The sequence below is a fragment of the Labeo rohita genome, chromosome 11, assembly GCF_022985175.1.
Source record: "Labeo rohita strain BAU-BD-2019 chromosome 11, IGBB_LRoh.1.0, whole genome shotgun sequence".
NCBI lineage: Eukaryota > Metazoa > Chordata > Actinopteri > Cypriniformes > Cyprinidae > Labeo > Labeo rohita.
In genome coordinates this window covers 1943622-1958586 of record NC_066879.1, presented here as the reverse complement: position 1 = coordinate 1958586, position 14965 = coordinate 1943622, and the positions used below count along the sequence as shown (strand labels likewise).

Below are 14965 nucleotides of genomic sequence, written 5' to 3'. Positions count from 1 at the left end.
ACAATTCAATACAATCTCAAAATAAATAAATAAATAATGTATCTTAGAATATTTTGCTTAAACAGGCTATTAAAATACTTAGCATGTATAGAAATTGTATCAATGCATATGAATTAAAGGTCAAGCAATATTACATTGTGCTGATACAATGACAATGCATTTAAAGAAAGGCATTATACAGATCCAAATGTGTTAATTCTTACTATATAAATATACTAAGGCCCGGTTTCATAGACAGGGCTTGGCCTAAACCAGGATTAGGCCATAGTTCAATTAGGACATTTAAGTCATTTTTATAAACATGCCTTAGAAGAAAAAAAAACCAAAAAACATTACTGGTGTATATAAATATATTTTAAGATCAGTCAGTGCAAGTTTCTTTCAGTTGAAACAACTCAGACTTACATTTTAGTCTAGGACTAGGCTTAAGCCTGTGAAACCAGATGTAAAATTGCTAGATAGAGTTTATTATGTAACTAAAATACTATAAAATATTTACAATAACATCAGTAATATATAATAAAAAAGTAAGAGGTTCAGATTTGAATTCATGTTGACTTGAATTTAGATGAGGTTACAGATCAACTTTCAGATCGTGGTTGGATAAAAATCCCTGATTCCGTTCAGCAGATGATTTGTGTTGTATTCAAATGTCAGCCAAAGAAAAAAGGATTTATATACATGAATCCAGTTTGTTCGGGCAGTAAATATTGCAGCTGTCATTTCTCAGCCTAGCGTGGCTGATGCATTGCGTTAAATAAGCACACGCAACACAGTGCCGCTGACAAGCTGCATTTGAGCCAAACCGGCCAGGTGAGTGGTGTCAGAGCGAAAGACACTTGAAGGCTGTTTGTATTGGACACATCAGCACTAGAGTAAAGAGTAATGACTGCTACCTTAAAGTAATTAACTTAGCTCTGCAACCTGGCTGTTTGTCTGAATTAAATTCTCCACTCATTATGTGTCATCTTACGCAATGTGGCCGACGGCCTCTTTTGGAAAATCAATGGAGGCGGAGCTGTCAGATGTCACTCGCAGACTGATTATCCAATCAGTGTCCACCCCTGGCCTGCACAAAGGTCTCACACCTTAATAAACTCGTAATCTCTGCACCTGAATTTAGATTAATGCATGGAAGTAACTGCATCGATTTAGTCGTAATGAAGAGTTCTCCAGCTTGCTCTGTTTGGAAGAGCCCCAAAGTGCTGATCTAGGAACAGTATCCTGTTTGAATTCTTGAGCTTAATCAGTTTAAGAAAAATCAGTCAATCAGCAAAAGATCAAACAATGGTGGCTAGCAAGTCAACCAAAATAGAAAGCCCAGAAATCCCATGGTCTCTTTTGTCTAAAGCATCAATGCGCCATCATCAGAATTTAAAAAAATAAATTATTATTATTATTATTTAATTAAATAATTTAACATTATTATTTAAGTTAAATGTATCAGCTTGACTACACTAGGTTACACCAACAAAAGTCATTTTAAAGAACCGGACCATAAATAGCTCTTTTAATCAAACTTTAAAAAGTGTTAATGACCAAAAGACTGCTACGGATTTTCAGTGCGTTTCTTTAATATTTTATTACCTTGGCAATCAAGCCTTTTCATGTCACAGGCTTTTATTCTGATATGTATACTTAATTTTTCAGCTGAATCAGCACCCGGTGTGGTTTCTTAACATGTTTAAAGCAAAATTATCTTTGACAGGAGGTCAGGAGATTCAGACACACAGTGCTTCTGATTATACTCTCATGATTAGCTACAACTGCCCTGATAAACTGTCACATGAACCACACAAGATAAGTCTGACCTCTGACCCCGGAATGTTTTTAGGAAACAACTTCCTGTTGACCCCAGATTAGATTAGTTATCTGAGGATTAGTGGAATCTGCAGGAAATGTCTTAACTATTATTCTGGACTACCTCAAGTTTCAAACACTTTAGTGAAATTGGGCTTACGTATGAATTTCATTATTTTATTTTTATTTTTGCTTTTTTTTTATGGATGAGTTAGAAAAAAAGACAAACATGATAACTCCTTCAATATTGCTTCAGTACTGGTTGAGCTGTAATGTAGACAAAGGGTGGCTACTTTGACGAAGCTTGAATATTAGTTTAATATTTATATTTACATATTAAACATTTCTGGTTGCAAAGCATAATTCCAAAATGTCCAGTTGAATTATTTAATACCTTTAATGACTTTAAACTGTTATTATTTTCAACAACAATGCAATGTAAAACAGTAGTAAATTTAACAGTAAATATTTATTATTATTATTAGATTATTATTAGCACTAATAAAAAATAAGTCTTAATAATTACTAAACGCAAGTAATAACACCATGAATCTTCTAAAAGTTTGCATTTTCATAATCTTCGACATTTGAAGAAGTTTTGAGGTAGATAACTTACAAAAGGAGGATTAAACTGAAGGCCAACCTCTCTTCAGCGTTCTGAAATAACAGGTGTGTCTGCTTGAAAATGGCCCTTTCAAGTGTGCTCCTATAAACCAGCCGAGACACAACCCTTCTCCTACCACCAGACGTCTAATAAACCTCTCTCTCTCTCTCTCTCTTTCTCTCTGCTCACAGATACTGTTTACCCTGTACCTGGGTTCCTACCTTCTCCTCTGTGATGAGAAATTGAATTTTTTTTCTTCTTCTTTTTTCTAAATACCAATTCTGGGATAGATAAGTCATGCCCCCTGTGTATACACCAAACTAAATATGTGTAGTCTTGAATTTTAAAATGAAATAACATGAATCATGCTGTGGACTTCATTTACATTTAAATAAAAATAAACATGGCAGAGCATAAGGTAATCGCTAAATGGATGTAATCCATGATACCAAAATATTCTTTTCCACATAGTAAAAAATATATTAAAACAGCTTTGTTTCTTTCCATCTAATTATATAAGTATATAATTGTCAAAATAATTTCTGAAAAACAAAAAAATGTATTCACTTTATAATTATTTTTATTAGCCGAAAGTTATCAGAAACATGCAGTAAATGTATCAGTTTTTGCACCATTTAGCAGTGATTTTATTTGTTGAGTTATTTTAAGTTTAACTGGGTTATTCTTATTCTTATTATATAATTTTACTCTATTGCAGAATTACAAGCAAAACCAAACGTTTGCAATTATTTTAATATTATTTAAAAATATATATTTTAATTTGCAATTATTATTATTATTATTATTTTTTAGAAATGATTTGTTTGGCCAACAAAGATATTTAAAAATAAATCAAACTGATTGCATGTCTGAACACACTCTGGAGTCTGGGTGTGTTCAGAGTGGTGTGTGCTGCCCACAGTCTGCAGCTGATTAAAATGGCAGCCTGTGTATAAAGTCTGCCGTCCCACTGTCACACAAACCTTTCGCAAGCAGAAACAAACGCTTTGACAAAATGGCAGAGAAGGCGCCCTGCCTTCCACTGATTACTGATCGTAAAATAAAAACCACCGTAAAATGCAGGTATTTGACCCACCAAAGGCAGTTGAGCACTTTACATAAAACTCCAAGTGTAACAGGGCTGTTTATTCCCCGCAAATTGGCGAGCGTTTATCGGCACAGCAGGATGCTCTGTAAACACACAACTGAATCAAAAACAGGGAAAGAAATCATCTGATTTGAAATTCTTGCACATCTGAATGTGTTTTTAAATTTTTTTGTAGCGCTTATAGCCACAGCGTATGGCCCTGTACTCAGTGTCTCTAAAGTAACAGCATTGCCCTACAGAGTGAATATCAGTGCTGAAGTGGTCCCCTTGTTTTTGTCAAAGTCTTTTAGGTTTTTTTTTGTTTTGTTTTGTTTTTGCATTAAATCACTGCTCTAAACACCACTGAGAAAGCATAGCTCTGTAGACACGTTACGTGATGCTGTATTTGTTGTTCACTAAGTCCGATTATTTGATTCGGCTGTGCAAATGCTCTCATGTTCGGAGAACAATGGCTGTTCAGAGAACAGTAGCATTACAAAACACACACACACACACACACAAAATACTAAGCCTCTAATAAAAGTTATTCCACAATTTGGCTTGTTCATTATTTTGGGCTCGACTGTGATTTACAAAGACTCTGTTTGACTTAGTTTGAAGTGATAAAACGCTCACATTTTACACATTTTACCGTTTACACTATGTCAAAAGCTCTCCACATGTGTCTGATATTCACCACATGGTGATAATATTGAAATCGGCGCGCTGGGCCACAAATCATATTTTCCAGATCGCAAAAAATTAAACAATCGATAAATTCAAAATTCTGAATATTATGAGAACAGAAGAGACTATATAAGCACATTAATACGGAGCAAAAGTAAACCTAATACAAATATGTCGCTAATAAAATTAGATTAAAAACAAATCAATATACGGATACACTCTAAAGCAGAGACTTTCAAAGCTGACTTAAAAAAAAAATGGCATTATTATATTTAGGAGACAACGTCTGCACTCTTTAGACGAAGCGAATCGTGAATAATCAGACATGTGCCGGGCTTTATGTGCGACTAACTCTCATAAACATAAAGCTACACACTTGTGAGCAGAACGTTCGTGTAGGTGTTATGACACCCATTCATCCCTGCATTACTGGAAATGTAGAAAAGCACTATTTTCCGGCTCTGAGTGAAAATACCTAAGCAAGTTCTCTGGTGGATCTCATAATCCTGCTCATGTTTGGCTGTTTTCATTTCTCTGATGCAGGAAGGGGGCCAGAAAGAAACAGAGCCAAGGAAAATATTCCTTTGAAATGAAAAGGATGGGATAGTGTTTTCACACACAAACACAAAGACGAGGAGAAATGAACTACAAGCCCTGGTCCCCTCTCACCCCTCCTGTTCTCCGGGCCTGTGCTGAAGCTAATAGAGCACAGGGCTCAAATAGAGCTCAGGCCACTTTGAAATGCTAATGGAGCGGCTTCAAACAGAGTCCATTCACACTTATACAAATTCAAAACATTTTTTGGTCAGAGAATGTCTATTTAAAGCACAAATGGTGACATGCAAGAATTCAGACCAAAAACCACACGCCATATGGTAAAACTCCGCATGCACACCTAAAGTCCTATTTCGGAGAAATTATTGGTCACTTTAAAAGCATATTTGATATTTGAGATCAAACGTAAGCTCATTTTAAATTTTACAATACTTTTTTGTCATATATATATAAATGCTATATTACAAGATTTTTTTTTTTTTCAGTGATATTAATGTAACAATGGAAACATGCCATTAAGTAAAACTTCAATGTAAAACTCAAATATATATAAAAAAAATACAGCGCCTATCAATATAACCTGCATCTGTAGCTCCAGACCGCTCCGATTCAGGTGACTCGATATGTTACACAGTTTTTTAGCGTCTCTCACGTCATGCACTGCATTTCAAACAACACCGCGCTCACGCGTTGACTCCTATTACTAGCTCTTACGCAGCGGAGCGATGTTTACCCAAAAACAATTGTGATTTGCTCAGTGTTTTGGTAACATTTCAAATTACAGTGTCCAGCTGCATATATTATATGCTATTATATTTAATTACTGCAGTCATAACAATAATAATGTGTCATTATCAGTGCCGCAAATAATTATAATGCATTAATTACATTATTACTACCATGTAATTACCACGTAACGTGCATACTAATGCAAAGTTTGCCGGTTTGTCAAGACGTTCGTTTAACAGCAGTTCGGAGTATGTTTGGGCAAAAGAAGTGCCACCGACCAGATTCTGCTCATCTCACTGTTGGCACCGGGGGCCTGGGTGCGGATTAATTATGAATGTGGGGTTAAAGGATCTAATTTTACAGCGGCTGCTCACAAGTGTCCGATGTTACATTTAGAGAAAGTCAGGTTCAGACAATTTAAACTGCAACGGGTTCTTACAGTCCCCTAGTTAGCACTCTATCACTGCTGTCTGTGCACCCTGAACCATTCTTTTCACATTAATCATGCTGAGGAGTTAAAAACAAGCAAAAAAGAGCCTGAAATTGCTTTTAATTATAGACACAAGACCTCAATTTAACAACCCAAGTCAAGCTTTAGTGAGTTCAACAGTTGATGTAGGTCACCACACGCTTGTTGTAGGAAGCAAAAGGCAATGACAATAAATTAAAGTGTGCAGACTTCACCGACACTTTTAAAGAATTTCCAACGGAATGAAATATCTCGACGGGATTTATTTGAAGACCCCTCATTCCCACACTAATAGTTTCCATTCAAAGGGAGAGAGAGAAAAGAAAGAAAGAAAGAGTAAAAGACAAAGAGAGAAATGGCAGCCGACCAAATCAATCCACATCTGGTTGTGTTTTGATTAACCATTTCTCAATTAGCCATGGTCCCCCTTTCCATCATTTTAATTACTCTGAACAGAGTAGTTTTGTTCTTTTAGAGTCATCTAACTGGAGCTCAAATCACATTTCTTTTCCATTCATTTTCGGCCAAGTTATGAAATGCGATGCATATTTAAAATACAAACTTCGGTCTGTCGTTATTATCTTGCAACACGCGTGACCTTGATCATTATTTTCTCGTTATAAATGTTTTGCACGAAAAGTTTGAGTAACCAACCCAAACTTGTTAATCACCCACTTCAGAGCAACAGGATTTACCTGCATATAAGCGCATTATGATCATTAACAAAAAGCTTCTTACCTTTTGTGAGTGAGCGGATAGTTGCAGAAAAATCAGACGGAAAGTTAATTAATCAGTTGAGGCAATTACAAGCGGGTCTTATAATAGGAGCAGCGCGTCTCAGCGCACAACGCACACATGCTCCGCTCATCCGAGCCTTTATCGGAGTGTGAGCGCTCACATTCCCGCAGACCCGCGCTCAGACCTGCGCTCCGCCGCGCCGGGATGAAGAGATGCGGGTACGGTGAAAGAGTCCGTCCGTCCGTCCTGCTGGAGGAGAGAAACAGGGGGGACGCGGACCTGTTCCGCAAGGCAACTAATGGAAAAAAAAAGCAAAAAGGGAACGCGAGGGAAACAAACAAGCAAAAGCAGTCCTCTTTATTTATTTCAGTCCTTTGCGCGTCTTCTTCGGGTTTGTTGAGTCCCGTTCCAGCCGGAGAGAGAGCGGCCCGCGGCTGAGGGATTTCTCTCTGTATGAGCTGAGCAGAGATGTGAGAGAGCGGCTGCGCTCAAAACCTGGAACCGGATTCCTGGGTCGCGCGGATACGGAGTCGCTGAGGAAATGGTCGCGTAAACATATTACCACGAGTACAACTTAAGCAACGGCAGTTGTGGAAGACGATTACGCAGAGCTGAGGACGAAAGCAAAGCAGATTATTTGTTTTGTATATACAACTTTTGGCCAATTTCCATTGGATTTGCACTGCTACATGCCCCTCATCGGGGCACACTGGAGAAAGATTCCCTCATGCTGTGGGCAGGCCGGCCTGCTCAGCCAATGACTGCACATGGTTTCTCACTGTAATTCTAGCTCGCATCAAAAAGAAAAAGTGCAGATTTTCGTCTTTTTTCCTCAACTTGGCCTCAGTCAGAAAGACCGACTGTGGCCGCGCTGCAACCGGAGCAGTAATCCACAGGACAAAGCCATTTTCGACGACGCATTTACCATTATTTCATTTGTTGACCGTCCTCACGGTCAGTGACCCTGAAATGCAATGCACATCCTAGAACTGTTAAAGAACGAGTTGAAAAGGCCATGTAAGGAGAAGCATGCAATTGGAACGCATCCACCCCCCCCACACCTGGCTTTAATAAAGCTTCGGAGCGATATTTCAGTCAAATACAGAAACTCTAAGGGTGCATTTCTCTGTTTCACTCATACAGCAGGTGAAGCTCACAGCGTAAGAGCGCACACTTATATTTTCATATGCATAACTTTACATAGTAATAGATCCATTTTGGGGGACAAAAGAGAAAACAGATGTGGTAAAGGTCATTCTGATATTTTTTCTGATGTTTATGCATTAGTTTTGCAGAAGTAAAACCACATGTGTGTTGCATTCTTGCAGTCAAAGGAAGGCAATGGGGTTTAGCAAAATCACATAGGCACACATACACACTCACGTGCACACGTAAAAACACATCAGCCCTGTTACAAACCACCGATTTTATCTATTTAAATATGCTAGGGTTGTCTCCTCAAAAGAGCTCATTACATCCTTTTGCTGTTAGTATTACATTTGTTTCAGAGCAAGCTGTTAAAATGATGAAAATAAACTTGGAGAGTCAACAGATTCTACAAACATGAAAATACAGTTGCTATACATATATATGTTTTAAATATAATTGAATCGTAAAACTGTATATATAAGGAATTATATAAGAGGAGAATAATAATAATTCTCAAAAGCAAAGCTTCACATTTAATGCGTTTCTATGCTCATGTGGATTTTATAGAAATAGACCTGAAAATGAATGTATGTAGCCGAGAGCAACAGAAATTTCTGTCCTATAACAGATATTTGTCATTTTTATATGAATACGGATTCAGCTCAACTGTGGTGTATTGTAATAGGATCGACTTAATGAAAATAACACTGGTTGATCTATTCAGGATGGAATTGTATTCATTTTAGTTGCTCTTTATGTTATGTAGTGCAGCAGATTGTAGCTTAAATAAGGATTAGTGCAGGTATTAGCTGTGTAACACTCTTCTAATCATGATCATCAGAAAATGTGCAGCTTTACTCTGCTTTGCTGTTTAGGTCACATCAGACCAAAAAAAAGAAAAAAGAAAAAATCCTCTGAACTATCAACCAACAGCCCTCCCAGTCATATGTTTGTAATGTTTTATTTACGTTGGCCTGTGCATGTGTGTGTTTGTGTGTTGGTATTTTTCATTTCTTTTAAAACATTTCTGTTTTTAGAATCTGTGCTATCTACATTTGTGTATATGGAAAACGGATTTTTCATCATCAGACTGATTTTATTGCAGTAAACAAGAGGGTTGCAAGTGTAAATGTGTATGTCAGTCAATATTTTGTGCTTCATTTGTCATTCTCAATGCCAGCAGGAAGCAATTGTTCACAAGCCTTCACACATCTCCTAATCACTTCCTGTTAAACTGGGTCATTTATGCATTATACTTTTATTTAGTTGTTTGTGTGTAAAATGTCTATTTGTGTGTTATATTTAAAATCTTTATCAACATTATTTTCTGACCTAAAATGCTTTTCACATTTCTGTCTTTTTCATTTGCCATTGTTTCGAAGCATTCTGATTTTAGTGAAAGGGTTACAGGTATTACATTTAAATTATAAATATAAATCTAAAAATATATAAATATTTGAAATATATTTTAAATATAAAATGATCTTTTTTGGGATAAACAAATCATTGCTTACCGTTGTCATTTTCAAGAAAGAAAAATCACAAATGAACTAATTTGAGTTAGACTTTAACAGAGAAACGTGTTTTTGAATAGAGTAAATAAATAAATAAATACATACATTCATTCGCTCAAGTTTTTACTGGGAAAAAATATTCTGGCAATTGCGTCTCCTTTAGAAAACCTCAACAATGTCCCAAACTGTACCCAGATTTGCCAAAATACCAAAGTCAGAGATTTCAATAGCTCAGAAGTGTCTCGTCAAATTCTTTAAAGGCCAAATGATCCACCCTACGCTTCCCCTGTTTACTTTTTCTCCCAAGGAGTTTCAGGAGAACATCTTAGACTAAGTTGGTGCTTAAATTCCAACTCCTATGCGTTTCCTGAGCTATGAAAGAGGAAACTCTGAACAATATGTATATTTCTTCCATTCTTTCCATTTCCATCCGGTAAAAGTCGTCCAATACCACAAAACCAACTGCTTTTGACAGAAACAAAATGAAACAACTGCAATAAACACCCAAAACTATTTTAAATCAATTCAGAATGCTATTGAGTAAAACCAGCCCTCCTCGAATGTCTCCTCGTCATTCCAAATTTCACTGTTTACTCGGGAGACAACCGGGAGGAACAGTCCCAAGCCTCAAAGGAAGTTCACATTCTACTTCCTTTATGACCACATAGGTTTCTGGATTACACAAATGTCAAATAACTGACCTGTAAAGCAAATGACTTATACAAACAAATGCCACTCTCCCACATGTAACGCTAACACAGACTTCAACAGTTTGTACGTGTATGTCACTGTATTACGCCGTGATTTCGTATTCTCTCTCAAACTCTTTCTCCCTCTCTCTTTCTCTCCGAAACACGATATCTGCTAAAACAAATATCTGTGAAACAAATCTAACCAGTGCTGAATGGTTTAGCAACTGTTATTAAGGTTATTAAGGTCACTGTAATTTAAAGTCAGTGTTACGTCTGAACTTGGAGGCTCGATGCAAAGACATCCACAGCCAAGTGGAAACAGATGTGGCGTAAAAGCAGATACAGCACTAGCCGACAGCTCAGCCCTTCTCTGAGGTCCACCAGTTAAGATTAATATAGCCCAGACATTAGCATATACAACTGCCGTACGACGACCTGCGAGACTCCAATTCATTCTATTTACACAAGAGGCCAAAAACCACATTCTGCAATAACGTTGTCCCTTACCCATTAGAAAGCTCGGGGTGACTCGATGTCTTATTCAAACTGTACAATTATCTGATGTTTATACAATCGGAGATATCATCTTTAAAATTAATAAAGTCCAGAACGTTGCACAGCCAGAAACCCCAAATGGGCTTAATTTTTTAACAATAATCTTAGTTTTAGTATTTGCTGTTGGTTCATTTCATTCACAATGAACTGCAGGCCATTTGATTCATTCATCTAGTCATACTAGGTACATTTCCGGATATTAAATGCTAAAATATATTACACAAACCAATAAATGAATACCTCTGAAATATTTAAAGGTATTAAAAATGCATGACTGACCATCAACGCATCTTCAGTTTTTGTTTTACACCAACCAGAAAAAAAAAAAAAAAAAAAAAAACATTACGATTTAAATATGAAAAGATTGGAACCTCTTTTAATGTGCGTTAGGAAGAAAAAAGAGAAAACTACTGATCAATGGCCAACTCAGCAGCATCAGTGGCAGCTCTGGTTCTCACTGTCTTTTTGCAAGATAAGACACAAGCCATAAGACTTATAAGAAAGATTTTTTTTTGTTTGTTTGTTTTTTAAACAATAAAATTTCTACCAGCGTCTGAACTTTAAATTTTCCATTTTAATGCAAATTATCTGCAGAAGCTGCGATTTCATTGGACCAACCACATTTACATTATACACACAAAAAAAACTCAGGTGCAAACTTTACGATTTAAATAAAAATGAAAATATGACAAACTTCTATACACAAATAGAGAAAATAAAATGTCTGTGCTGCATGGTGGTTGGACAGATTTGGAAGATGCTGCTGGTGAGTTTCTTTTGTTTTAATTAACATGAGTACAGTAGGAGAAAGGTAGACGTCCAAAACCAATGTGACACTACAGGTCCCCTCTGAGGTCAATAATCTTCTGAAATAATTGCCTGAATATTTAATTGAGAGAAGATGAAAAATCTCTCACAGTCATACATAATTGTAAATGCGCAATCCCCAGTCCAGCTGTGTACCCTTATTAATTATATTCATTTAAAGAGAACTCTTTCGGTTCATATAAAAGACGATAATTATAAAACTTTTTGAATGCATACAGCTTATTTCCATAAAACATTATTGTCCTAAATCTATTCATTGAGTGCTCAGTTATGCATAAATTGGTTGAAATGAATGTTTAAACTCTTCTTAACTCATAACAACTGTGCAACCTCATGAGGCTTGTGGCACAATAAAACAGGGTTGGATGAAAATTTCATTTCCTATTTACATCAACTAATGCACTTAGTTCAAAAAACTGGACTAAATGGTAATACACTGTTGTGTCCTCTAAATGATTTCTGGATATTCTGTCTATTGTACATGAACATTATTTCAGTTTACAGTAGATGGAACCTTTTTTAATGTGCTTTAGGAAGAGAAAAGAGAAAACTACGGATCAATGGCCAACTCATTTGACAAAGTAGTTTTCCACTTATTTATGTAAACATCAGTGGGCATCAGCTGCAGCTCTGGCTCTCTCATTGTGCTGTTGCAAGATAAGACACAAGACATAAAACATGTGAGATAAAACATATTTTTACTCTAAGGTAGTCTAGCCTGGTAGAAGTTTTTTTTTTTTATTATTCTAATAATAACAGGTAAAATTCCTACCAGCATCTAAACTTGTATTTTCCATTTTAACTCAAATGACATGCAGAAGCTGTGATTTCGTTGGACCAACCACATTTGAATTTACAAAAAAAAAAAAAAAAAAAAAAAAGTATTTTTGCAAAATACTACTTATCTATTACATTTCAAATATTTGGCTTGACAATCAGATGTGCTACTGGCTGTTCATGATGCTTTATTTACAAATGCTTTACAATCAAGGGGCAAACTATAAATTTGAATTTCAGTAAGACTAAGCTCTTGGTTCTTCATAGCAAAGTTTTGATTATTATTTTTCCAGTCTGGATTTGGTTAACCCAGTCTAATTGGGTTCAGGTAAACTCTGTCTGCTATGAATCAAGTCTCAGTCGCTTTATTTGTGTTTCTGTTGATTTTAACCAGCAAAATATTTATTACATTAGAGGCAGCGATACCTTCAAATTTTTACAAGTGCTTGCAAGGCAACAAAATAAAAGTTATAATTTTAAATGTAAATAGATAGAAATATGCAACATAAGTGGAAAAAATTAAAGTCAGCCCAATGTGCCATCTTCTTAGCCTGAAGAAACAATTTACAATTTACAAAAATATGTGTTAGAAAGAAGACCAATCAGAATCCAATCAGATATCAGAAATACATTTATATATGTATATATATATATATATATATATATACACACATTTATATATATATATATATATATATATATTTTTTTCTCTTTCCCCAATTTCAATACTGTTTAACAAAAATAATAATAAAATAAAAAATAGTGAGATTGACACACAAAGTTTGAATGAAATCTGTAATCAAAGTAGTTCTGGTTGAATTATCTTAATAAAAAAAAAAAAAAACAAAAGTGATTGGTTCTTGCTTGCATAAAACTCACAGCCACGGGAGTTGTGAATGGTTGACAGGGCATTGTTATGCGGTTGCTAAGGTGTTCTAAATGGTTTTAGCATGCGGTTGCTGGGGTTTTCTGGGCGGTTGCTTCCTGGCCCAAGTCAAAAGAGCTCGCCCCCCCATGTCTCTATGGTCACGTCCACACTGCTAAATTTCTAAATTGACAGCTACAGTACACTTGAATGCAGGAGTGAATCTCCTAAATGATAGTTCCATACGTGTAGGGAATATAAATTACTTCATTAAAATCTTGGTAATTAACTAAATGATAACCATAGTAACATTTTGACTTTCTGTAAGAGCAAACTGCAGTGTCAACAATGTCTTCTCCTTGTGGAGGAGATTTTGTCTTTAACAAAAGTAACGTTACCAATCTGAGATAATATTATAGCCCAGCGATTTTTAACAAATTGACAAATTCTGGTGAGAGAATTACTGGGGAGAGACAGTATCAAAAATTGTGAATGAGTGTAGACAAAAACAAAAATGACATTAACAGTTGGGTGTTTAGTTAAAATTAGCCCTTAAGCCAATAGTAAAAGACCTTGCCTTAACAAATGCAATTTAAATAGAAATTCTGTGGAAATTGAATACAGCTTTGCCTTGAGTATTGTGCTAAATATTAAAACTGGTCACATAAAATTTTGTGTGCTGTGCCATGCCACATCGGCAAACATATCAACTGTCATCCTTTGGCTGTCTGGGAACAAGAAGAGAGATTTATTTAAACCGTTAACAAAAAAGAAGAAGAAAAAAAATTGGAGTGAGAAAGCTCCCTGGCCTTTGAATCATTTGAAGACTTGCCACCTACCAGAGGACAGTTGTACACACAGCTAGAGGATATAACTTCAGCAAAAGAGAATGACCTCTGTATGCCTCAGAGCTCCAAATCACACAGACCTTCATTTCTCCCATGAAAGACATCCCCGCTGCTCGGACTTCACAGCTGCCGAGCAACTCCATTGGAATATATTGGATTATTGGGAGAGCCGAGTGCACTGTGGAGTCGAGCCTCGCTGGGGTTGATTTTAATGTTAATTTACCACTGCAGAGTGTCTTCAGCGATACAATGGCCTGAAAGAGGAAGAGACGTTCCTGTCAACAAAATCCCAAACAGCAGCGTGAGGTGGCGGACTCCGCTTTAGAACAGAAATAATCCTTCGATGAAATCTGAGCCCAATTCCCAGTCAAACTTTGTTAGCCCATTACACGGTATCAGAAAACAGTATGCATTCGTTTTCCCTTTTCTCAGCATAATTTTCATTTTCAGTCGATGAAAACCCCCTCGCTCTTTGACGACCTGTATGTTCTTTCATTCAGAAATCTGCTGCTACTTTCCATGTTCACATACCGTATGCAACAATTTTTGCTTCATTGGGATTCAGTTTAGTAATACGTAATTTATTCGTTCGCTTACTAACTCTTGGAATTGGGTTTTTGGGATTTGTCATAGTTCCTCAGAATGGAGTTCTAGGATTGCAAATCCAAGCGCGCTTTGATAAACGTACCTTTGTGTGTTCTTTTGTGCGTATTCCTGTTTATTTGGTAAAATAAATAAATAAATAATACCACAACATACAGCTGCGAAAACCAGACACCATGCCGCACACAGTAAGCAGTTACTTAACTCAAAACAAATTAGTTTACGATCGGTAACAAAGTCAACAAACGCGTACGGCAGATGACATAACCAATCACATCACTCTCCGGTCCCGACGTTTCATCTGAACGGGCGTCTAACGGAAAACCTATTGCTGCGCTGGTAGAACTTCACGAATTGCATAGAATTCCGAAATGCCATCAGTGTTAATAAAGTGAATCTGAAGGAGTAGATTGTCTTTCCTCCCTCTCCTGACTGTCCGCAGAATAAATTAGCTCTCACAGATTC

General features: G+C 36.4%; 1 protein-coding gene across 15 annotated transcripts in view; it reads right to left on the bottom strand.

The window, feature by feature from the left end:
- The window catches only part of adgrl2a (adhesion G protein-coupled receptor L2a), a 106631-nt gene extending 99253 nt beyond the window's left edge, over positions 1-7378 (bottom strand). For 13 of the 15 annotated variants that reach the window (XM_051122460.1, XM_051122466.1, XM_051122463.1 and 10 more), the window contains exon 1: positions 6670-7378. The gene's annotated coding sequence lies outside the window, so the exon portion shown is untranslated. The remainder of the gene's footprint in view (positions 1-6669) is intronic. The other 2 variants (XM_051122476.1, XM_051122477.1) reach the window with 1 other exon arrangement.
- Between the last annotated feature and the right edge of the window lie 7587 nt (positions 7379-14965).